The 26,646-nt window shown below is 47.4% G+C and overlaps 1 long non-coding RNA gene across 1 annotated transcript in view; it reads left to right on the top strand.

The window, feature by feature from the left end:
- Positions 1–26,646, top strand: part of LOC110013478 (uncharacterized) — a 43,893-nt gene that overhangs the window by 7,310 nt on the left and 9,937 nt on the right. Inside the window, exon 2 of the long non-coding RNA XR_002288614.3 lies at positions 16,879–16,945. This is a non-coding gene — a long non-coding RNA (uncharacterized LOC110013478). The remainder of the gene's footprint in view (positions 1–16,878; positions 16,946–26,646) is intronic.

Here is a 26,646-nt window from a genome sequence, read left to right as displayed (position 1 = left end):
CCCACCCCAATCCCCCCAACGCCACACGGGAACCGGCAGGGAACAACCGCCGCCCGGGCGACCAAGCCCGCCACCCAGGCCAGGGCCAGCAGGGCCGCCGCAAAGCCCCCAGAGCCAGAGGCCAGGGAAGCACGGAGGGAAAGAGAGCGCCGCCCCAGCCCAACCAGGAGAGCAGCCCCCCCGCCGCGCCGGGAGAACCCAACGCAGAGCCCCACCGGAGAAGGACGCCCACAGCCCCAAACGAGCACCCCACCACCACCCAGGAGTTCCGGGCATCCCCCCGCCCCAACCCCAGGTACGAGCCAGGACCCCCCAAGGGAGACCCGCTCCGCACTCCAGGCAGCCATCCGCCAGGCCCACGGTTGGTCCAGGGAGGAGCGAGGCAGGGGGCCCGCCGCCCCCGCCCAGGAGGGGGGAACCCCGGGGGAAAAAAAAGGGCCCACAAGGGGTGTTATAAATATAGCCCGACCAGGCTCGGCCACAGTTGGAAATTTGGCGGGGCCCAGCACTCAGGAGCAAGGACCAGAACCCACCCCCCAGGGACCAGACACCCCCGGCTCAGATGTAATGTGAACTCCCCCACCGCGCGGAGAGGGCACCGCCGGGCCCAGGAAGCCGGCACCCCGGGGACACGGCCGCCGTTGCAAAGGGGCCCGCACCCCCCACCAGGGAAGAGGCAGGGGACAGATGGACCCAGGTCCCCCCTTCCTTGCAAAATGTGTGTGTTTGAGAGGGTGTGTGTGTGCATGTGTGTGTGTTTATGTTGGGATGTATATATTGAGGGGGGAGGGGTGTGTGTACTAAGGGGGGTGCAGTTAAAATTGGCGGGTAGGGCACTAAGGGGACATCTCCTGATTACTCACAGTGACGTCCCCTCACCCTCCCCACCAAGGGGCCCTAAATGTCTAAGGTGCGGGTAAAATTGGCGGGTAGGGTGCTAGGAGGACATCCGCTGCTTGCTGGCAGTGATGTCCAAGCACCCCCCCTACAAAGGGCCCTACATGTCTAAGGTGCAAATAAAACCGAAAGAGGGGGGGCCCACTCCATACGGCAACCATAGGAGGGGGGCCACTGCCTAGTAAACCCCCTCCCAAGGCTCATCGCAGGCTAAGCCCCCCACCCCCTCACCCTATTATGAGGTTATATGAGGAAGGGGGTAAGTTGGGGACAGCTGATAGACTGTCCCCCGGTGGTCAAACAGCTGTCCCCCGCCCCCCCCCCCCCAGCATAGGGCCCAGGTCCCCTCAGAGAGGATCCAGAAAGCGCAGAATGACAGAAAATTCTTTAATGAATATGTGCGCAATGTGCATTTTTCTCCCGTCCTTTTTATTGTTATAAAAATGAGCACATCTGCCGGCTCAAACTTAGACATATGAGAGATCAAGAAATATAATTAATTAAGATGGAAAAAATATTAATTGAATTGGAGTAATATGACATTTAGTTATATAAATACATATATTTGAGTTGTATAAACAAATATTGAGTTTTATAGACGTAAGAAATTAGGTTGATTAAATTTAACTCAATTATTTGTTACCAATAGAAGTAATTCATTTAACGTGGCAAAATTGGGTAAGTTATATTATATATATGTGTCACAAGGAAAATGGAAATAAGACCAGAAACTCTTGCGTTTACTTTGTCTGTTCTTACTACAAGCAGAAACTCTTTCTTTTGATGATGCAGCCATATTACTTTTTTGATGGACGTATAATCTTCATACGCCATCATTAAAACCTCAGACTCCGTCACACCGAAGTATAGCGCTTTCTTTTTTTCCACGCGTTTCCATGGTGACGCCAGAAATCGGCGATCCATTGAGAATGTCTTTATGTACTTGACATGCACGTGCATTAACCCAGGGTCATCTAGTCGAGCGTAATTACGCCAACTCATATCCGGTCTTTTGGAACCGACATACCCCGAGTAAGCAAGTTCAGGCGGATTTCAGCCAGAGTTCAGGGTTAAAGTCAGGCTAGTTTAAACATGCTTCCTGGAATACCCCCCAGGTGTGTTGATAACATTTGAGTGTGTGTGTGGACAGGCCCCCCCCTTTTTGTACTACATTTGAACCTTACCGTAATGATAAACAACCAGTAAACTGGCTGCACTATGCTGCTTCATGGTCTTATCCCCCCTCCTATTATCACCCTCCTACCCCACCCCCCCCCTCTCTAACATCCCTCTCTCTTCTTCCATTCTTTCCTTTTCCATCCGGTCCAACACCAAAGATTTTCAAACATGATTGAAATTAAGTTTGGCCTTGATTACAAAAGGGGTTTATTCAGACATACCTTTTTGTTTTGTCTGAAAATTAATAACCCCTGTTGTTAAAGTAAAGTATGTCCAACACAAGAGGCCCTCAGTTCTCATCTGCCTGCCCAGCTGTTGGACAGGACAAGTAAAAAAAAAAAAATAGAACACATGTTGATATGCATGATGCTGCAGGGATGTTATCAACATGCTGCATGATTTACGTATAATTTGATGTCGACATAAATGTAAAATTTATTGTGTTAAACCTGTATACAGCATAATAGGACAAGGCTAATATAGTCATCTAAATTTGTACATTTATGACTCAGTGACTGAACTTTTCTTGCAGGTTGGATTCAGACTTAAGGTCAGGCCTCGACGGCCTGACCAGGCTCTTCTAGGGCCGGCGTTTGGGGGTGGGGGCCTGGGCTTGCTCCGGGGGGGGGGGCGGCGCTTTCTGGCTCCTCTCTCTCTGTGTGTGTGTGGGGGGGGGGGTGGTGCTGGGCCTGGGGTGTCGGCGCCTCCGGGGGTGGGGCCCCTGGGCTGGGTGGGCCTGGCCCCCTTGCTGGGGGGGGGGGGGGGGGGGGGGCGGGGGACAGCTATTTGACCACCGGGGGACAGTCTATCAGCTGTCCCCAACTTACCCCCTTCCTCATATAACCTCATAATAGGGTGAGGGGGTGGGGGGCTTAGCCTGCGATGAGCCTTGGGGGTGGGTTTACTAGGCAGTGGCCCCCCTCCTATGGTTGCCGTATGGAGTGGGCCCCCCCTCTTTCGGTTTTATTTGCACCTTAGACATGTAGGGCCCTTGGTAGGGGGGGTGCTTGGACATCACTGCCAGCAAGCAGCGGATGTCCTCCTAGCACCCTACCCGCCAATTTTAACCGCACCTTAGACATTTAGGGCCCCTTGGTGGGGAGGGTGAGGGGACGTCACTGTGAGTAATCAGGAAATGTCCCCTTAGTGCCCTACCCGCCAATTTTAACTGCACCCCCCTTAGTACACACACCCCTCCCCCCTTAATATATACATCCCAACATAAACACACACACATGCACACACACACCCTCTCAAACACACATACACGCACACACATTTTGCAAGGAAGGGGGGACCTGGGTCCATCTGTCCCCTGCCTCTTCCCTGGTGGGGGGTGCGGGCCCCTTTGCAACGGCGGCCGTGTCCCCGGGGTGCCGGCTTCCTGGGCCCGGCGGTGCCCTCTCCGCGCGGTGGGGGGGTTCACATTACATCTGAGCCGGGTGTGTCTGGTCCCTGGGGGGTGGGTTCTGGTCCTTGCTCCTGAGTGCTGGGCCCCGCCAAATTTCCAACTGTGGCCGAGCCTGGTCGGGCCATATTTACAACACCCCTTGTGGGCCCTCTTTTTTCCCCGGGTTGGGGCGGGGGGATGCCCGGAACTCCTGGGTGGTGGTGGGGTGCTCGTTTGGGGCTGTGGGCGTCCTTCTCCGGTGGGGCCCTGCGTTGGGTTCTCCCGGCGTGTCTGGGGGGCTGCTCTCCTGGTTGGGCTGGGGCGGCGCTCTCTTTCCCTCCGTGCCTCCCTGGCCTCTGGCTCTGGGGGCCTTGCGGCGGCCCTGCTGGCCCTGGCCTGGGTGGCGGGCTTGGTCGCCCGGGCGGCGGTTGTTCCCTGCCGGTTCCCGTGTGGCGTTGGGGGGATTCCGGCTGCCGCTGCTGCTGCGGTGGGGGTCTTGGGGTGGGGATGGCTGGGCACTCTCCCTCCTTCTTTTCACGTTCCACCATCCATTTTAGAAGAACATAAACACTCACCTGAGCACAGGTGTTAGCTCACCTTTCCACTAACAGTTTGCACGACTGAATGACTGAAATATTTCACACTAGTTGGTTTTAAGGCATAAGTATGCGTGTGAACACTATCTGTTTTGTGTACATGTCGACAGGTGGACATTTTTGCAGCTAGCAGGTGTGTTTATAACATTTGAGTGTGTGTGTGGACAGGCTCCGCCCTTTTTTTATTTATTTATTTTTTACTACATTTGAACCTTACCATAATGATTAACAACCAGTAAACTTGTTGCTTTATGCTGCTTCATGGTTTTATCCCCCTTACCCTCCTATTATCACCCCCTACCCCCCCTCTCTCTAACGTCCCTCTCTCTTCTCGCGTATGGGGCCCAACAAAATGTACTTCAAAATACAGTCGCGAAACCAAAACACACGTGTCGGGGATATCCCAAAGAAGTTTTCAAATCATTACGGCGCGGCCACACGACCTACGGCGCGGCGGCTATTTTGTGGCGAACCCTGAGAATTGGCGATTTTCGTGTTTTCCCACGATATGGGGAAACGACACTTTTGTTTGAGCGATTTTCACGCAATTGCACACACTTGCTGCCAGCTCCAGTCTACAAACACCACAGAAGTGTCGTTGACCTTTGACCTTGGGAAAAGGCCGCCATCTGTAATTTTCTCAAAAAAGCACCTTTAGCACCAGATACAAACGAAAACTCGTCGTTGGAATTTTCATCAATCGTCTCGTAACTTTTCGGGCATCAACGGCCAGCTACTCTGGACAAAATGTTGGAATTAGAAGTTGTAGAATTTGAATGGCGTGCGCGTGGCGAGCTCGCAACCGTTGTCATCTTAGCTAGCTCGCACATTTTTCATCGGAATGTCGTGAAGAGGAAATATGCAATTCCCTGGCTTTTTCAGCCGCGCTGAACAAAACGATGTCACGCACGACAAGATCGATAAAGGAATGTGGGCGTGGTAAGCAAAAAACCGTCGCAAAAAAATGTGCCGCCTCGGCAAAAACGAAAAAATTCGGAACTTTTTTTTTGAGAATCGCCAAACGAAACCAATCTACCCTTGTTCGCGATATCCAAAGGAAGTTTTGAAATCATTACGGGATGGTGACACGACCTACGGTTTGGCGGCCATTTTGTGCCAAAATCTGTAATTTCCCCATTTTCGCGTTTTTACCCAATCTGAAAAAATGAACTTTTTTTCCAGGGATTTTCACGAAATTTCACTCACATGTTGCTAGAGCAAGTCCACAATTACCTCTGGAGTTTCGTCGACCTTTGACCTCGGGAAAAGGCGGCCATCTTGAATTTTCTATAAAAAACACCTTTGCCACTGGATTCAAACGTAAACTTGTCATTGGAATTTTTATCGATCGTCTCGAAACTTTTTGGGCATCAATGGCAAGCTAGCGTGGAAAAAATGTTGGAATTAGAAGTTGTAGATTTTGAACGGCGTCCGCGTGGCGAGCTAGCAATGTTGCACACTGTTATAACTGCTATGTTTTTCAAATGACTACTGTGAAATTTGAATGCATGCATTAATGCCTTAAACTGAATACATTGAAAAACACTGGATATGGACATATAAGGAATGTGGGCGTGGTTGGCATAAAACCTCTGTTGCTAAGGACAACAAAAAGTTTACTTTTACCGATTTGTCTGAAATTGACGTCAATCTGTTCATCCTCCCGAGGGGACCAAACTATAAAATGGTTGCTATGGAGATAAAATCAACAGAAAAGCCGCCATTTTGAAACAAAGTGGGTTTTTTTTACTAAGTTATGACATAGCTCTCAACAATGGAGGAATGTGTTTTTCTGAGTCAGTTGATGATTCTGATCGCTATGCTAGCACTTTTAGCCACATTAGCATAACTAGCATAGTTAGCATAATTAGCATCTTCAGGAATGTGTTTTTCTGAGAGAGTTGATGATGCTGATCGCTATGCTAGCAATTTTAGCCACATTAGCATAGCTAGCATAGTTAGCATAATTAATATTTTAGGTAATGTGTTTTTCTGAGTCAGCTGATGATGCTGATCGCTATGCTAGCACGTTTAGCCACAATAGCATAGCTAGTATAGTTAGTATAATTAGCATTTTAGATAATGTGTTTTTCTGAGTCAGTTGATGATGCTGATCGCTATGCTAGCACATTAAGCCACATTAGCATAGCTAGCATAGTTAGCATAATTAGCATTTTAGGTAATGTGTTTTTCTGAGTCAGTTGATGATGCTGATTGCAATGCTAGCACTTTTAGCCACATTAGCATAGATAGCATAGTTAGCGTAATTAGCATATGCAGTTTTGACTAGCCATAATCAAAAGTGGGCGGTGAGGGCGGTGGTGCGTAGAGTTGGGCGTGGAAGGCGGGTTGCGTCTGCGGGCCATACAACGCCGCTTGCGGCTTTAATTATTATTATTATTATTGACTTATTTCAGAATCTTTGATTCTGAAAGAAATCAAAGATGGGCAGGTTAACCAATATCACCCTTGGCTAATGAATCTGTCAATCAAACTCATCAGCAAAACAGGCATACTTGCTTTCAGCCAATTGAATGGCCTCTTAGACTTTGCTTTCACATGGGTGACGAAAAAAAGCCCCGCCCATCTTTGATTCTGTACCGGTCGGTCGTTAGCGTGTTAGCTTTACCATGGCTCCTGTAGGTTTATTGCCTACTGGCTTGTGCAACTTTCTAGTGGACTTTGAAGCAAGGCAACAGTGGTTGAACGCAGTTGGCATTGAATCCAGAGAATTGTCTCCTGGTGATGGGATTTGCAATGAATGTTTCACTCAGGATAGATGCTAATACTTTATCCTTATTAGCCATGATGCTAAAGTCATCCAACACCAGTCCCTATGTTGTGTTTTGTTTTTGAAAATTTGTCTGAATTAAATTATTATATTTCTTCTACAGAAATATTTGTGTATGTTTAGTCTGTTTTAATGTTATAAAGTCCTTTATACAATCTTTATGCTTTGTGATGTCTTGCAAATAACTGAAAGTTATTTGCAAGACATCTATAATGCTAATAAATATCTTACTAACAGCTTACACATTAATAAAGCCTATTAATTTGTTAAGTTAGTTATTAAAACTTATAAGCTTATGAATTCTTAGGCTTGTGTGAGACATCTATAATGCTAATAAATATCTTACTAGAACCCCAAACAATAATAATACTTATTATCAAAGGTTGTTAATAAGTCTTTTATTAAATAAATCTATTTAATCTAATCTATTAAATAAATCTTTTATCAGTTTATTAACACTGACAAATTTGTTAGGCACCTATAATGCCAATAAATGTATATAAGCATCTTAAAAACATCCTAATAATAATGCTTGTAAATGTGTAAACTAAGTAATTTAATAAACCTCATTAGACTCATTGTACTAATAAATGTCTTACTAACCCCCTATAAATTCATTTATAATGCTTATGAATGTGTTAACAAAGCTTGTTAAGGAATCTTAATATAAAGTGTTACCAATTATTTATTTATTTAATTATGAACAGTATAGGACTCCATAAAACTGGGCGTCCCTGCCCTTAGACCCTCCTTCTCTGTGAGGAAAAACTCATTAAAAAATGGACTCTGCGGAAAAAAAAAGAAGAAACTGTAGGGATGTCCAAATAAAGGAGGGTTCCTCTCCCAGCACGGACAGGCAATATACCAGAACTCTTAGAAAAGAATCAGAATGAAAATCACAATGAAATTGCAGCAGGCTTGGAGTGATAAAAATAAAAAAAATAAAAATACTGTAACTCACATCTCTAAACAAAAAAATTTACATGTACAGAAACAGTTAAATATTAAATACGTATGAACAACATAGAATGGAATGAGTTAAGTTGCCATGAGCGCAGCATAAAAATATTGTGTGTTATTGCACAGAGATCCGGTTATTGCACAGAAGTCAGATATTGCACACATACGTTGTAGTCAGTTATTTAGCATTTGTAAAAAGTCAGAGTGGGGTGTAGTTGGTGGAAGTATGTGTAATCTGTATAGTGATTGCCTGTGGAAAAAGCTGTTCCTCAGTCTGTTTGTCCTGGTTCTGATGGACCTGAACCTCCTTCCAGAGGATAGCAGATCAAACAGAGGGAAAGCAGGATGGGTGGAGTCAGTGGTGATGCTAGTCACCCTGCTGAGGCAGCGTGACTGATACATATCCTTCAGTGAGGGGAGAGGGCAGCCGATGATCCTCTACGCTGTCTTTACCACTCTCTGGAGACTCTGCCGTTCTGCTCCAGTGCAGTGGGAGAACCACACTGTGATGCCGTAGGACAGGATGCTCTCGATGGTTGAGCGGTAGAAGGTTACCAGAAACTCCTGGCTCACATTGTTCTTATTAAGCCTTCTCAGGAAGTGCAGGTGCTGCTGAGCCTTCCTGCTGACGGCCATGGTGTTGTTAGACCATGTGAGGTCAGCCAAGATGGTGGTGCCCAGGAGGGTGAAGCTGTGGACCCTCTCCACACAGTTTCCGTTGATGTAGAGTGGGGGTGGGTCTGCTCTGTTCTTCCTAAAGTCCAGGATAATCTCCTTGGTCTTGGTGGTATTCAGGATGAGGTTATTAGCCTGACACCACCTGGACAGTTTCAGGACTTCGTCTCTGTAGGCCGTATCATCGCCTCCAGAGATCAGCCCCACCCCAGTAGTGTCGTGTGCAAACGTCACTACGTTGTTGCTGGTGTGGGCTGGTCTCTGTGTACAGTGTGTATAGCAGAGGACTCAGCACACATCCCTGTGGGGAGCTTGTGCTCAGCATCTGGGTGGAGGAGAAGTAGGGACTGAGTCTGTGATCTGTTTGTGAGGAAGTCCTTGATCCAGGTACAGGTGGGTGGGTGGAGTCCAAGGTCAGACAGTTTGCTGAACAGAATGTCAGGAATGATCGTATTAAAAGCTGAGCTATAGTCCACAAAGAGCACCCTGGCGTAGGTGTCTCTGTGTTCCAGGTGGCTCAGCGCAGTGTGGAGGGTGATGGATATGGCATCCTCCGTTGATCTGTTTGCTTTGTAAGCAAACTGGTGAGGGTCGAAGGTTGGAGGAAGGGAGTCTTTGATGTGTCCTAGGAGCAGCCGTTCCAGACACTTGGTGATGACAGGGGTGAGTGCAACTGGACGGTAGTCCGTGAGGCAGGCTGTGGATGACTTTTTGCGTATTGGAATGATGATGGATGCCTTCAGACAAGCAGGGATGAAAGCTTGAGCTAGCAACAGGTTAAAAATCTTTTTGAAAACCTGGGAGAGCCGGTTGGCGCAGGCCCGCAGAACCTTCCCAGGAACTCCATCAGGCCCAGCCGCTTTCCTGGGGTTTACCCTGCTGAACATCCGTGCCACGTCCTGTGTCTGCACAGTCAGGTGTTCGCAGCTGGAAGCAGAGTGAGGAAGAGGTGATGGGACTTCAGACTGCAGTGGTGTGATCTTGAAGCGTGAGAAGAACGCGTCAGCTCTTCCGCTAGTGCAGCGCTGAAGTAAGCCTCGGTGCTGGTCTGTCCCCTGAAGTTGGTCAGCTGTTGTAGTCCCTGCCACACCTGCCGAGGGTTGTTGTTGAAACATGGCTACAGAGCTATACAGCTCCCACACCTGGGCCAGTCAGACCACATGTCTCTGCTCCTAGCCCCAGCATACACCCCCCTCAGAAAACGGGCTCCTACCAAAAGAAGGACTTGGCCCGAAGGTGCCTCCCACCAGCTGCAGGATTGCTTTGAGAGAACTAATTCTGAGATTTTTGATCACCCAGACCTGGAGGAGCACACAGCAGCAGTCCTGTGCTCAACCACTGCACAGGCACTGTCACTGTGGACAAGTGCATCCGAGTGTATCCAAACCAAAAACCCTGGATGACCAGAGAGGTCCAGCGACTGCTGCGGGAGAGGAACACAGTTTTCAGGTCCGGTGACATTAACCTGTGCAGCTCTGCCAGAGCCAACCTGAAGAAAGGCATCCGACAGGCCAAACTGGACTACAAACAGAGGATTGAGGACAACCTCAGCACAAACAACACACGGCAGGTGTGGCAAGGGATGCAACATCTAACCAACTACAGACCAAACCTCGCTGCTCTGGATGGGGACCTTTCACTGGCAGAGGAGCTTAACTTCTTCTTTGCCCACTTCCAGGTGGAGCCACCAGAGACAGCTGCATTACAGGCATCAGCCAACAACGGCCCCTCCATCAGTGTGGAGGAACATGAAGTGAGGCGCACGCTGAGGTCTGTGAATCCGAGGAAGGCTGTAAGACCTGATGGCATCACTGGTCGGGTGCCGAAGGACTGCATGGACCAGCTGGTGGGAGTCTTTACCAAGATCTTCAATCGGTCCTTACATCAGTCCATTGACCCTCGCCCAAAACATCCACAATCAGAAGCCTTAAAGGCTATAGACCCGTTGCCCTGACCCCGATTATCAAGAAATGCTTTGAGAAAACTGGTACGTAGTCACATTACCTCATGCCTTCATACAGGGCAAACAGGTCCACAGAAGATGCCATCACCACCATTCTCCCCACTGGATTGTCCCATCTGGAGCAGCCAGGCAGGGAGCTACGTGAGGCTTCTATTTGTGGATTTCAGTTACGCCTTTAACACCATCCTTCCTCACAGACTTGTTTCCTAACTAGAGGCCCTCTGACTCTCCGCCTCCACATGCCTCTGGATTTTGGACTTCTTGACAGCTCCCCCCCCAGAGGGTTATAGTAGGGTCCCACATGTCGACAGCTCTCACCGTCAGTACCGGCTTCCCACAGGGCTGTGTGCTGAGCCCCCTGCTCTACACCCTCTACACACAAGACTGCACCTCCACTCACCCCAGCAATACCATCATTAAGTTTGCTGATGACCCCACAGTGGTGGGGCTTATCTCTGGAAATGATGAGTATGCTTACCGGGAAGAGGTGGAATGGCTTGTTGTCTGGTGTGGAAAAAACAATCTAATCGTCAACACAACAAAGACCAAGGAACTGGTGGTGGACTTCATGAGGAACAAAACAGACATTCAGCCACTGTTTATTGGTGGATATTGTGTGGAGAGGGTGGCTGCTTTCAAGCTCCTGGGCATCACCATTGAGCAGGACCTGACCTGGGGCGCCAACACCACTTCCCTGGTGAAGAAGGTCCAGCAGAGACTGTCCTTTCTCACTCTTCTAAAGAAAAACACCCTGAGTGAGAAACTGTTAGTGTCCTTCTACTGTTGGTCAATATAGAGTATTTTAACATACTGTGTCTGTGCCTGGTTTGCAAGTAGCACAGCTGCATCCAGGAAAGCTCTCCAGAGAGTCACCACGAGAGCCCAGAGGATCATCGGCTGCCCTCTCCCATCCCTGGAAGAACTGTACATTTCCCACTGCCTAAAAAAGGCTCGAAACATTCCGCAGGATCCATCACACCCTCAACATTCTCAGTTCGAACTGCTGTCTTCAGGCAGAAAATACAAGGCAATAAAAACAAGGACAAACAGATTAAAAAACAGCTTTTATGCAAGAGCCATCCTGGCCTTAAATGCTGCTAAATAAGTTTAATTTAATAAAGGAAGCGTGCAATAGCTAAAGTAGTTACCCAAACCTTCTTTGTTCCGGTCGCTGCGGTGAACAACGCGGCTAGTTAGCTGGATAGCCGAGTCGGGAATCTGCGGGTGTATCCAGGATTTTGATATAACCAGCACACAGCAGTCACGGACATAGTGGTTTCCTTCCATGAGTGGTTCCAGCTCATCCATTTTGTTGTACAGGGATCGTGCATTGGCAAGGAACATACTTGGAAGAGGAGGCCTACGGGGGTTTTTCCTCAGTCTTTCCAGCAGGCCTGAGCAGCAGCCCCGCTTCTGCTTCCTGTCTCTCCTCCGTCTCCCGCCGGCACCAAAAACAAACCAGGGGGAATCCGCTGGTCTCGTTATCTCCATGGGAATGCCGTGTGCGCGGCGAAACTCTTCCGTGACGGTTAGATGCAATGTAGAACAGATGTCCAAAAGTGTACAGAGGAGCAGAAAAAGCAGCACAAAAAACACAAAAGTAATACCACATCCAAGAGCTGCGAGCAGCTGCGTCCGTACGCGCCGCCCTCTTAGTCATAAGAATTAACTTATCTAACTCTACCACTACATGTTTGAATAGTCCAGCAGATGGGCGTCATCCAGATGGAACTGGGGGACAACTGGGACTAGATGGGAATAGAGGACAGAATTCTTGTGCACCATACTTTCCCCAGCTTCTAACTTCTAGCAGCCTACTAGTAGCTAACTGTTATTGATATTGAAATTTAATTCAAACATGTACATAGTAAGTTAACATTTAACATACTATTAAAATGTTTGAATAGTAAGTTGGCTGCACAGTGGCGCAGTGGTTAGCGCTCTTGCTTCACAGCAAGAAGGTCCCCGGTTAAAGTCCCGGCTGGGGGAGCTGAATTAAAGGATTCTGATTCTGATTCTGAACCAGAACACCAACGGGGGACTTTTCTGTGTGGAGTTTGCATGTTCTCCCGGGGAATCCGGCTTCCTCCCACCGTCCAAAAACATGCTTCATAGGTGAATTGGTTAATCTAAATTGTCCCTAGGTGTGAATTTGAGAGTGCATGGGTGTGTGATTGTGGACATTCTACCCTGCGTGCCACCTGACTTCGACCACAAGAGCCGGGATAGGCTCCGGCAGCCCTGCGATCCCGAAAGGGAATAAATGGAACAAGAAGATGAATGAATGAATAATAGTAAGTTGCATTCACTGTGGTACTTATAGCAGATGGTAATGGTAATGACAATGATAGAAAATCTACATTTTTACCATATCAGTATTGATACAATAGAGTATTAATCTAAGCATGGAAAAGGGTTAGCAAGGGAGGTGGTTTAGCTGTAATATCACAGTCCAGCTTACTTCTTAGCATTAAAATCAAGAACGTTTATAACGCCTTTGAAAACATCGTATTTTGTTGGACAGGACAAGTTGGACAGTGAAAGTGTCCTTCCTCATAACTCCATGAGGACAAGTTAAAAAAAGAGGCTGCACTGAGGTCTAACAGGACCAGAATAGAAAGTAGTCCCTTTTCTGAGGCCAATAACAAGTCACTAGAGACTCTACATGGCTGTTAGATGTTCACAATATGCCAACCCATCCCTGGTACAGGAGAAAAAAGCTGAACTGAGATAAAGATAAGATAAGAGATAAGATAAGATAATATAGGACTTTATTGATCCCCGGAGGGAAATTAGGTTTCTCACAGCAGCCAAAAACAAGAAAAAAATAGCAGTTGGAAAAGTACGAAAAACAAAGTAGCAATGAGTAAGAATAAAAATAGTAATAATACGAGGTGGAAGTAAAAGTACAGGTCATAAATAACGGATTAAATAAGGCAATAAATAACAGCAGCGGTTTTAACAGCCTAGACCGTGTTGTTGAATAGTCTGACTGCTGGTGAGATGAAGGACCTCCGGTAACGTTCTTTTTTGCACTGGGGTGCAGCAGTCTCTGGCCGAATGAGCCACTCATAGTCCTCAAAGTTGCATACAGGGGGTGAGAGGGGTTGTTTCAGATGCTGGACAGCTTGGTCAGCATCCTCCTCTCACCTACAGAGTCCACTTGGTCCAGGGGACAGCCCAGGACAGAGCTTGCTCTCTTGACCAGCTTGTCCAGCTTCTTTTTGTCCCTTTCATTGATTCCTCCACACCAGCAGACCACAGCATAGAAAGTTGCTGATGCAACAAGAGTCTCATAGAAGGTCTTGAGTGGCCTACACACACCAAAGAACCTCAGTCTCCTAAGGAGATGGAGGCGACTCTGGCCCTTATTGTGCAGGACCCTTGTGTATCTGACCAGTCCAGTTTATTGTTGATGTGAATGTCCAGGTACTTATACACATCCACCCTCTCGATGTCCAGTCCCTGAATGACCACTGGAGGAAACTGAGAAGCCTTTTTCCGGAAGTCGACCACCATCTCCTTTGTTTTGGTGGCATTGATATGAAGGTGATTGAGTTAACACCAGTCCACAAAGTCCTTGATCACCTTCTTATATTCCAGATCGTTTCCCTCTGCAACGCGTCCAACGATGGCTGTGTCATCGGAGAACTTCTGGATATGTCAGCTGTTTGAGTCATGGTGAAAGTCTGATGTGTACAGTGTGAAAAGAAAAGGAGAGAGCACTGTCCCTTGTGGAGCCCCCATGCTGCAGACCACCTGGGCAGACACACAGTCCTGGAGCCTCACATACTGTGGTCTGTTGGTGAGGCAGTCAACAATCCACGAAGTCAGCTGGTTGTCAACCCAGCACCTTCCAGCTTTCTCCTGAGCAGTGATGGTTGAATGGTGTTGAAGGCGCTGGAGAAGTCGAAGAACATGATTCTAACAGTACTTGCAGATTCCTCCAGGTGTAGCAGGGTTCTGTGCATCAAGTAGATGACAGCGTCATCCGCTCCAATGCCCGGTTGGTACGCAAACTGCAGGGGGTCAAGCACTGGGCTCACTAGGAGCTGGAGGTGATTCAGGATCAGCCTCTCTAGGGTCTTTATTAGGTGAGACGTTAAAGCCACAGGTCTGAAATTGTTGGGCTCCCTTGCCTGTGCGGTCTTTGGTTTTGGGACCACGCAGGAGGATTTCCACACTACAGGGAGCCTCCTCATGTCGAGGCTCAGGTTGAACATGTACGCTACCACCAGGCAGAGTTGGTCTGCACAGTCCCTGAGCAGTCTGGGGCAGATGCCATCTGGACCTGTGGCTTTTCTGGTCTTGATCCTCCGAAGCTCTCTTCTCACCTGATGCTTTGTTATGTTGAGGCTGGGTGGGGGGGGGTCTTGGGTGCTGGCAGTTATGCAATGCGAAGGGTTTTGGGTGCTGGCAGTTATGCAATGCGAAGTAGGGGATTGTTGTCCCGGGGATGTTTGATGGCACAGAAGTTGATAAGTAGGTGGGGGGTGGCAGCTGAGACCAGCATATTGGGGATTTGGAATGGTCCGATGTTGACTGGGTGGTTGTGGGGGGGCTGAATCAAATCTATTGAAAAAGGAATTGCGCTTGTTTGCCGAGTCTTGATCACCCTGATTGCACATATTTTCTGTGTTGAGTCCAGAGATGGTTTTCAGGCTTCTCCAGACCTCTTTCACATTATTTTGTTGTAGTTGATTCTCCACATTTTCTCTGTAATTCTCATTGCCTTCCTTAATCTTCACTTTAAGTTCCTTCTGCACCCTTCTCAGTTCCTCTTTGTCCCCTGACCTACCAGGGTCTTCAGCTCAGGAGTCACCCATATTGTTGGGGAAGCACCGCACCGTCCTGGTGGGCACAGCGTTCTCCACACAGAAGTTTATGTAGTCTGTAATGCAGTGTATCAGACTGTCGATGTCCTCATGCGATTCGCACAGCTCCTCCCAGTCTGTGGTATCAAAACAGTCCCTCAGCTCCTCACTGGCCTCTTCTGTCCATCTTCTCACAGATCTTGTAGTTGCAGGTTGCTGTTTCATCACGGGTTTATAGACAGGTAAAATGTGAACCAGGTTGTGATCTGACCAACCTAGTGGGGGGAGGGGGGAACAGCTGTAGGCATCCTTCACATTTGCATATATATTTTGCATACAGTAGGTCCAGGGTCTTATTGTTCCTGGTGTGGCACGTCACATACTGGGTGAAGTTTGGGATTGCGGAGGAAAGTGAAGTATGATTAAAGTCTCCGGATATCAGAAAAAAAGAGTGGGGGTGTGATATCTGCAGCTGAAACACCACAGTGTGAAGAAGCTCACAGGCCACCTCTGCGTTTGAAGGATATACGCTTTTCTGAGTGCTGCAGCGTCAATCAAGACAAAACTGTCGAGCGTTTTCTCACTGATGGGAGGACGTACAGTGGAAAGGTCAACAGGGGGATGTTGATCCCTCCCCTGTAAGATAGATGATCTGATGCCATCTATTTTGGTAGTGAAGTGGACTGCAAACTCCTCACAGGTTTCACGTCAGAGAGGCTCACGTCAGAGGAGAGATCATTTAGCCAAGTCTTTGTGAAGCACAAGATGCTGCTCTCCCGATACTCTCTGTGTAGTCGAGTTAGCGCCGTTAGCTCCTCCAGCTTGTTAGGGAGAGATCTCATGTTGCCCATAACAACAGACGGCAGGCATGTTTAATACCGACCTCTCCTCTCTCGGTGCCTAAGTCCTGCTCTACGTCCTCTTCTTCTTTTCCTCCTGATCTCGGCGGGGATGTCTGGTCTGTCCACGTAGTGTAGCCCGGTGTTGTGGTACGCGAGCAGCTGTTTACGTGTGTAAACAACGGAGCCGCGGCTGTCTGGTCCCCCGATGTCAATAGAAGCAGTCCAACGAGAAAAAATAGCCAAAAAACTAGTCTCGCAAATTGCACATCCATGGTTGTGTACTTTTACTGACGTAGTGAAAGAGAAGAATTATATATGTACAAAAGGAGTAGCAAAAAGTAGTAATAATAGTCAGAAAACACACGACAGAGAGGGAGCTGCTGTAACAGGCTGCCACTCCGGGCGGCGCCAGAAATGACCATGACCAGGGAAAATAGTCTCAGACATCAGGAAAATCACTCCTAGTCACCTTTAAACTAATGACGGCTTCTGCTGCGGGACACGCAGAGGCTGAGAGTTCAAACTTTAACAGTCCCACAGTAGCTGACTGTAACGTTATCACACCAGAAAGCAGTGGGGTGAGTTATCATGTTATTCCACCCTTACCTCCAGGACTTGTTGGTCCTCGTTGTGTAGTGTCAGTTTTTATTGAAGGTGTTCTTTGTGAATCCATTCATTTCTAAATCCTTTCATAAAAAGTATCTGTCTGCTGTTACTTTTCAGCATATTCTGGCTCTTCTTGAATTTGAAGCGTGCATCTCTTTTCCTCAGATTGTAACAGGAAGAAAGGAAGAATTGATGGCTCTGGTGCTGGTGGTTCCGGAACATCATCTCAACAGTAAGATTCCCCTCTTGATTGGCACCAATGTCCTTGACAGACTTTATAAACCTAATATGGGGCGAGATGGTTTAAAATCTTTTTTTCGAGCTACTGAAAACGGTGGCAATGCTCAGCTTTTCCAGCATGTGGCCCGGGTTCGAGAGACCAATAAGTGCTCACACTCTGTTAAACTGCGAGGGTGGAAACCTCTCACCATCCCTGCTCAACAGAGCCTTGTACTACCTGCATTGTTAGAGAGGGAAAAGCTCTGCTGCATGCTGGCTTTGTACTTGAGCCACATGAATGTTATTCGCTGCCAGGCAGTGTGCTTCTCGAACCTGCCCTGGTAAATGTTCCATGCAAAGCTAGTTTCCATTGTTCTGTGTAACATGAGCAAACACGATGTAACACTTCATCCACAATGTGTCACACCACTTGACTCTGATAAGTATGCTCCTAGAAGAACCCTTGAGTCATTTCCTAGTCAGCTTAAGGTTAGCTTAAAGGATTCTCCTGTCTCTGAACAGTGGAAAGTATGCATCACAGAGAAACTGAACAGCAATTCTCAGCTTTTTGCAATGGACGACCTGACTCGTGGACACACCACTGCAGTCAAACATCACATTAGGTTGCAAATTGAAACCCCATTTAAAGAAAGATCAAGACCCATTTACCCATCTGACAGGGAAGCTGTAAAGCAGCATCTGAGAGAACTACTTGATTCAGGGATTATCAGAGAGTCTGAGACCCCATTTGCTTCTCCCATCGTAGTTGTACGGAAAAAGAACGGAGCAATCCAACTTTGTGTTGACTATAGAAAGTTGAACGCACGCACTGTTAACCCTTGTGCTATCTTAGATGACCCCACCCTTGCATTGACTTGTTCTCCCTACCATGACAAAGGTGGATAAAGGTGGAAATATTTCATGTAATTATGGACACCAGTGAGGTTCACAATTCATTGAAGAAAAAAGGTTCAGCGCACTGTGGTGGGTCTAGGTGACCCAATTCCCAATGTTAAAGTGCCTAGGATAGCACAATTTTTAAAGATGCATGTGCCCTCCCAAAAATTGAGGAGACTTTCACTGCTTTAAATGGAACAAAGTGGTTTTCAGTGATGGAGCTGAAGTCTGGATATTATCAGATTGAAATTGCTGAAAAGGATAAGCACAAAACAGCATTTGTGTGCCCTCTGGGTTTCTGTGAATTTAAACAAATGCCCCAGGGTGTAACTAATGCAGCAAGTACGTTCCAATGCCTCATGGAAAAGTGTGTTGGTGATTTGCATTTGAATGAGGTACTTGTCTTTCTTCTTTCTTCAATTTAATCATTCTCTCTGAGACATTGGAGGAACATGAAGTTCGACTTATGAAAGTCCTCACTCGATTAAGAGACTATGGGTTGAAGTTGTCTCCCAAGAAGTGTCATTTTTTCAGAACATCAGTCAAGTGCTTGGGTCATGTAGTGGATGCCCAGGGGGTCCATACAGATCCTGATAAGCTTTCTGCTCTGAAGACTTGGCCTTGTCCTTTAAACAGGAAAGAGCTGAAGTGTTTTTTAGACTTCGCAGGATACTATCGGCGTTTCGTTGAAGGGTTTTCGAAGATAGCCAAACTGTTGAACCAACTAACAGGCACGGAAAAGAGGCAAAATATACAAACGGCTTAGTGTGGGAGGTGATCTTAACTCAAAAGTTTTCTTTGGCGATGAGTGGACTCCTGGATGTGACAGTGCCTTTCAGGCGCTGATTGAAAGATTAACATCTGCTCCGATCCTCGCCTTTGCCAATCCGGCGATGCCCTACATCTTGATGCCTGTAGGCAAGGGTTGGGTGCTGCTCTTTTTCAGGAGCAAGAAGGGAGACTCAGAGTCATTGCTTATGCCAGCAGAGGATAGTCAAAAAATTAACAAAACTATCCGACACATAAGTGGGAGTTTTTGGCTCTTAAGTGGGCAGTCTGTGAAAAGTTTTATGACTAATTATCCGGCTGCATGTTCACTGTTTTAACAGACAACAATCCTCTCACATATGTTTGGACATCAGCTAAGTTGGATGCTGCTGGTCATAGATGGTTAGCTGCCCTCTCCACTTACAGTTTTGACATCAAGTATAGGGCAGGTCAGGTGAATGGCAATGCTGACGGGTTGTCTAGGCGACCCCAAGCCTCTCCATGTGAAGATGAGGTCTTCGTTGAAGAGAGAGAGAGAGAATAGAAAACCTAAAAAGACGACTCATGGATGTAGCTGGAGCCAGCATTTCTCGTGACATCCTCTCAGCTATATGCCAGCGTTATGTGGTAGTTGGCATGAACGATTATTTTCCTGACACCCTCATTGCAGAGTCATTTGGAAATGATGCGTCATCAGTACCTGATTCTTTTGGGCAACAAATTCTGCCATCAATGGCGCTGATAAATTGGTGTGATGCTCAAAGTGGTGACCCACTCATTGGTCCTGTTATTTGTCTTTTGGAAAAGTCAACAAAGCCGACTCCCAGGGAGATCCGGCTAGAACACCCTGAAGTGAAGCTCCTGCTGCGACAGTGGCATAAGCTGGGGCTGAGGGGTGGTGTACTGTACTGCCAGTGGGTTGATCATGGAAGAACTGTTTTTCAGCTGATGCTTCCCAAACCATTTAGTCAGAGAGCTCTACAGGTCATACATGATGAGATTGGCCACCTGGGGGCTGAGAGCGTGCATTACATCTTGCTCAAAGTCTTTTTTACTGGAATGGCTAAAGACATTGAAGAAAAGTGTCAGAAGTGTGAACGCTGCTTCCGAGGGAAGGCTGTTTTTCAGAAAGCTGCTCTAATGGCAAGTGTCACTTAAATGTACCCTCTTGAGCTCATTTGCATGGACCACTTGTCCTTAAAACCAGACAGTCATGATACACGTAACATACTGGTGACCACAGACCACTTTACTAAGTTCGCAGTGGCTGTACCGACCGGAGACCAAAAGGCAAAAAACATTGCCAAGGTTTTGTGGGAGAACTCTATAGTTCACTATGGGTTCCCTAGTCATCTGTTGAGCGATCAAGGTTGGGATTTTGAGTCCAGAACCATTAAAGAACTCTGTTCAGTCATAGGAGCAAATAAGGTCTGCACAACTCCATACCATCCTCGAGGAAACCCAGTGGAGCGTTTCAACAGAACTCTCCTGGGAATGTTAGGGACTTTAGAGGACAAAGAAAAAACCACTGGAGAGATTTTGTTAAACCATTGGTCCATGCCTATAACTGTACACAAAACGATACAACTGGCTATTCACCTTACGAACTAACGGCTTCATGTAGACTTTGTCCTTGGGATAAGTCCTGATAGTGGAGTGCAGACACACTCAGAGTATGTCAAAAGCCTCAGACAGCGTCTTTAAGAGAGCTCTTCATTGGCCAGTGAGAGTGCATGGAAGTCTAGAGACAGAAACAAGATCAGATTTGACAAACAGGTTAGGGCCACCAGACTCCTTGTAGGAGACCGACTTCTTGTTTCCATTGTTAACATCAGGGGCAAGCACAAGTTGGCAGATAGATGGGAGCATAAAATCCATGTTAGTAAGTAAGTAAGTTTTATTTGTAACCCTTGTGCTATCCTAGGCACTTTAACATTGGGAGTTGGGTCATCTAGACCCACTAGACAGTGCTCTGAACCTTTTTCCTCAATGATTTGTGAACCTCACTGGTGTTCACGGATTACATGAAATCTTTCCACCTTTATCCACCTTTGTCATGGTACCAACAACCAACAATGGGGATTACTCTCGATCTTGTGTGGATTTTACTCACCTGGATTATCCTGTCACTATACTCCAGCATCCTGATATCTTATATGATCCCCGTCGGAGATACACTCATCAAGGATCACGTCGGAGCTTCCATTACGACAACAGTCCTCTACTGTTGTGTGACAGCCTGTGACTGTTCCTGTGTTTGGATCCTTCAAATAATTAGTCTGTCAATTTCAACATGCACAGAACCAACAATTTAACCACCAAAGATTTTAAATCTCAAAGGGCAGGGCCTGTCCACACACACACCCAAATGTTATAAAAACAAGGGGGGGATAAGACCATGAAGCAGCATAGAGCAGCAAGTTTACTGGTTGTTTATCATTACGGTAAGGTTCAAATGTAGTACAAAAAGGGCGGGGCCTGTCCACACACACACTCAAATGTTATCAACACACCTGCTAGCTGCAAAAATGTCCGCATGTCAACATGTACACAATACAGATAGTGTTCACACATGCATACTATTAGTGCAAAGGTGAGCTAACACCTGTGCTTAAGTGAGTGTTTATGTTCTTCTAAAATGGATAGTGGAATGTGAAAAGAAGGAGGGAGAGTCCCCAGCCACCCCCACACCAAGACCCCCCGCCGGGCTGAAGGCAGAGAACAACCGCCCACCGGGCGACCACTTCTGCCACCCAGGCCAGGGCCAGCAGGACCGCCACGGGGCCCCCAGAGCCAGAGAGCAGGGAGGCATGGGGGGAAAGAGAGCACTGACCCAGCCCAACCAGGAGAGAAGCCCCCCCGCCGCGCCAGGAGGGCCCAACGCTGGGCCCCACCCGAAAAGGGTGCCCACAGCCCCAGACGAGCACCTCATCACCACCCAGGAGTTCTGGGCATCCCCCCGCCCCTACCCCAGGTACGAGCCAGGACCCTCCAAGGGAGACCCGCTTCGCGCTACAGGCAGCCACCCACCCGGCCCACGGTTGGTCCAGAAGGGAACAAGGCAGGGGCCAGCCGCCCCGCCCAGGAGGGGGGCACCCCGGGGAAAAGGGGGGCCCACAAGGGGTGTTGTAAACATGGGCCGACCAGGCTTGGCCACAGTTGGAAATTTGGCGAGGCCCAGCACCTGCTGGCAAGGACCAGAACCCACCCCAAAAGGGACACGGACACCCCCGGCTCAGGTGTCTGGCCTTGCCAGAAAGCTCAGGGATCCCCCTCCCTGCGTGGAGAGAGGGCCCAGGAAACCAGCACAGAGGGGACACGGCCGCCGCTGCCAAGGGTCCAGTACCCCCTACCGGGGATGGGGTAGGGGACAGATGGTCCAAGGTCCCACCTTCCTTGCAAAATGCATGTGTGTGTGTGTTTGTGAGGGTGTGTGCACACCTGCTTACTGGCATTGATGTCCAAGCACCCCCCCTACCAACGCCCCTACATGTATAAGTTGCAAATAAAACCGAGAGAGGGGGGGCCCACTCCATACGGCAACCACGGGAGGGGGACCACTGCCAAGTAGCTCCCTTCCCCAGGTGCATCGCAGGCTAAACCCCCCACCCCCTCACCCTAATATGAGATTATATGAGGAAGGGGGTAAGTTGGGGACAGCTGGTAGACTGTCCCCCGGTGGTCAAACAGCCCCCCCCCAGCCCCCCCCACCATGGGGCCCAGGTCCCCCCCAGCCCAGGGGTCCCACCCCCCGAGGCGCCGACACCCCAGGCCCAGAACCACCCACCCCACACAGAGAGAGAGGAGCCAGAAAGCCCCACCCCCCCCCGGAGCAATTCCAGGCCCCGACCCCCAGGCGCCGGCCCTGGGAGAGCTCTGGTCTGGCCTCGACAGGACCAGGGCAGCCAACCGGCCGGGGCAACCGCCGATTGCCTCAGCGGACACCCCAACCCGTCAAACTCCCAAGGTCCCGTACCGATAGTAACCCCCCCCTAGAAAGCCCCCCCCCCCACATGACAGGGCCGACAAGCCCCGACACCCCCCCACCCCACCCCAGACCCCGCAGCCCCAGTGGATGACAACATGAGCGTCCGGGGGTCCCAAAGGTGTTGCCCCACCCCCCCCAGAGCCAGGAAAGGGTTGATCCCAGCCCCAGGTATAGAACGGCAGCCCATCCATCGCCGCTGGATCTCCCCCCCGAGCAGGGCCCCCCGCCAACCCACCCCAGCACAGGCAGAAAGACCAACCCCCCGGCTAGACAGACCATCATTCAACCTCCCCCCCCTGCACCCAAGCCCAGAAGACCGCCCAGCGCCCCCAGCCCACCCCACCCAGGCACCGGACCCAACCCCCCGACCAATGGAATCCCCGCCGACCCCCACCCCGAACCACAGCAGAAAGGTGAGCAGCAGTGACGACCAGGCTCCCCACCCTCTGAGTCATGGAGTTAGCAATGGGAGACCAGAGAGACTGAATTCTTTCAAATATAATTAAACTTTGGGCTGACATTTTTTCCAAGCTGATATGATCAAACAGCAGATTTCTGTGTTGACTTATATTTATATTTTTTTGTTTTTGTTGAGTTATGACAATGATAGATACTAATCCTCCTTCTATATCGATGGCACTCATGTCACCAAGCACACAATGTGACAGTGAAGCTGTGATTGAAACCTTAAGCCAGACTGATAGATCGGCACATACCTGCTGCCAGAGAGCCTGGACAGGTATGCAGAACCACAGTGCGTGCATGTAACTGTCGGGTAGATTACTGTCACAGTGCTCGCAAATGTCTGAGTAACTGAGACCCATCTTGAACATCCTCTGTCCAGTGTAGTAAATTCTGTGAAGAGTTTTGAAATGGATTAGCTGCAAGTTTGGACTTTTTGTCAGTTTAAAGGTGTTTAGACAAAGTTCTGACCAGAAGCTTTGATCTGTGCTGATGCTCAAATCTGCATCCCATTTTGTTGTCGGAATTGAAATATTATTATCTAAATTACATAAAAGTTTATATATTTTGGAGAGAGTTTTATTCATTGAAAAATTGATCAGAGAAGTAACTAACTGTGGTAGCTTTAAATCATTGTCTCTGCATTTAAAACTTTTAGTAATAATAGATTTTAAGTTGCTGATATTCCAAGAAGTTATTTATTCCATGTTTGTCTTGAAGTTCCTGGGGAGTTATGAATCTTTTATCAATAATTAGGTGCTCTAATTGTTTTACGCCCCCAGCTTGCCAAGCTGGGGGCGTAAAACAAAGAGTTATGAAAATGATTGATACTAATCCTTCTTCTATATCGATGGGACTCATGTCACCAAGCACACAAAGTGATAGTGAAGCCGTGATTGAAACCTTAAACCATACTGATAGATCGGCACATACCTGCTGCCAGAGAGCCTGGACAGGTGTGCAGAACCACAGTGCATGCATGTAACTGTCGGGTAGATTACTATCACAGTGATCGCAAATGTCTGAGTTACTGAGACCCATCTTGAATATTCTCTGTCCAGTGTAGTAAATTCTGTGAAGTGTTTTGAAATGGATTTTTTTTTCATTTATTTATTTGTTCCTTTCATGAAAATTGATGTTCAAATGTTTACATGTTTCTCTTACATATTGAACATTTTCAATATGGATTAACTGCAGATTTGGACTTTTTGTCAGTTTAAAGGTGTTTAGACAAAGTTCTGACCAGAAGCTTTCATCTGTGCTGATGCTTAAATATGCATCCCATTTTGTTGTCGGAAGTAGAATATTATTATGTAAATTACATAAAAGTTTGTATATTTTGGAGAAGTTTTTACTCATTGAAAAATTAATCAAAGAGGCAACTGCTTCTGGTGGCTTTAAATCAATGTCTTTGTATTTAAATTTTTTAGTAATAATAGATTTTAAGTTGCTGATATTCCAAGAAGTTATTTATTCCATGTTTGTCTTGAAGTTCCTGGGGAGTTATGAATCTTTTATCAATAATTATGCGCTCTAATTGTTTTACGCCCCCAGCTTGCCAAGCTGGGAAGTGTATAATTTTTTTGTTTATGAGGATGTCCGGGTTGTTCCAGATGGGTGTCATTTTGCACGGTTGAATTGATGATTTTGATATTTTGAGAAATTCCCACCATGCTGTTAAAGTGGCGTTTATATTAATACTTTGGAAACAATCCTGTTTTTTAACTGTTTGGCTAACAAATGGTAGATCTGACAGGTTGATTTTCCCAAAGAAGACATGGTGAGATGTCTGGAGTATTGTTGAATTCTAAGAAGGTTGCCCACTTTTTTTTATAAAGAATTAAATAAATTCCTGTTTTTTTTAACAGAGACGTATTAAACCTCCAGGTTGTACCTGAGGGTGTGGATATTGCCCCAGAAATGTTAACGGAAACTGGTGCATGGTCACTGATAGTAATTGGATGAATGCTGGAACTTTTAATTTCTTTTAACAGAGATTTACTAATTAATAAATAATCTAAACGAGAATGTGAGTGGTGAACTGGAGAAAAAAAGGTGAACCCTTTAGTGTTTGGGTGACATGAGTGCCAAGCGTCGTAGAGACCCAGATCATTCATGTACTGCTTTAGAATACTTGCAGACCGCCATGTGCGGTGGTTCGCTACTGTGCTGAGTTTGTCAAGTTCAGGGTCCAGAATCAGATTGACGTCTCCTCCAATAATGATTGTGGAGTCAGAGTGAACCGAGAGTGAGGTGAAGAATCTGTGAAAGAACGAAGAGTCATCAACATTCGGGCCATAGGTACTGGCTATGCAAAAGTCCTTATTCTGAATGGATATATTAATATTTATAAATCTGCTTTCTAGGTCAGTAACTGTATCCTTATGAGTAAATGTAACGTTTTTATTAATCAAAACAGCAACTCCTCTTTGGTTGGAGTTGTAACTAGCAGAATATATGAATGGGAATTGTGAACAGCACAGGGGATGATCAGCTGGTTTACACTAGGGGTGTAAGAAAAAATCGATTCGGCAATATATCGCAATACTTCATTTGCAATACTTGTATCGATTCAAAAAGCTGCCAGAACAATATTTATTTAATTTTATCTGAGCGTCCTTCAGTGTCTGACTCTTGTTGTCCACTTCACCCTCCGATCGCTAGTTGGCAGCAGAGCGCACGGAGCCTCTTTGAGCAGCTCTACTCTGCACCAGACAACAGGAAGACTGCAGCCAAAGGCAGTTTGTTCTGTTGTTGTGAGACATGAATTACTTCGTTTTTACTTGAAATGGGTACCAAACAAAAACTCTGAGCCATGTTGCTGCCAGTAAGATATAAAAAAAAACGTGGATTGCTGTGATTTTCAGCGGCTCAAATAAATAGGAGTGAAGCACGGCAGCGGCTACTGCGCTTAGCGTCTGCTAAAATGCTTTCTGCAAAGCGGGCCAAAGTTCTGCAGAACCTCCCAGCAACAGATTCTAGTTTAGCGACCTGATGGATCAGGTGGTTGTGTACAACGTTCTGAAAAAAGGCAGACATCGTGGCGAGGAGCGTTACCAGTTCCGTGTGTGAGAAGCGTGGCTGCAGGTGCAGCAGAGCAGATTGTAAACACACCAAGCCCTTTTTTTGTCACATTAAAACAACTTTCCTTAGTCCTGGAAAGCTGCCTCATCATCACAGTTTATTGTTTTTGGAAAAAATCAGTGTGTCCCCCCACCCACCCTCCCTAGCTAGTATGCGCGCGCGCCTGTCCTGTGCATAAATAAATACTCACCTTGGATGCGTTGCCTGATTCACATACGAGGAAAGGGGGGACAAGAGAAAAGAGAGAGGAAAAGAGAACAAAAAACAAAAACAACGAAACAACAACAAAAACATGAATGTGAGGGGAAGAAAAAAAACAGTTTTCCTGAGAGGTGTGGATTAATGATGATCCTATTATTTCCCATTCAATTAAATAAGTTTAGCTGGTTTCTGGGCAGCACAGATGTCAGTGCGCCTCTCTGAAAGCCTTCAGCACAGCAAGGGTGTTAACTCTGGGTCACGGAACAGCCGGCCGTCCTCGTACAGTTTCTTGAACGACACCACCGCTCGTGATC

This window comes from Oryzias latipes, chromosome 7, assembly GCF_053564925.1.
Source record: "Oryzias latipes strain Hd-rR chromosome 7, Olatipes_Hd-rR_3.1".
NCBI classification, from domain to species: Eukaryota; Metazoa; Chordata; class Actinopteri; order Beloniformes; family Adrianichthyidae; genus Oryzias; species Oryzias latipes.
Note: the sequence above shows the minus strand (reverse complement) of the source record. Positions and strands in the feature narration are given on the sequence as shown.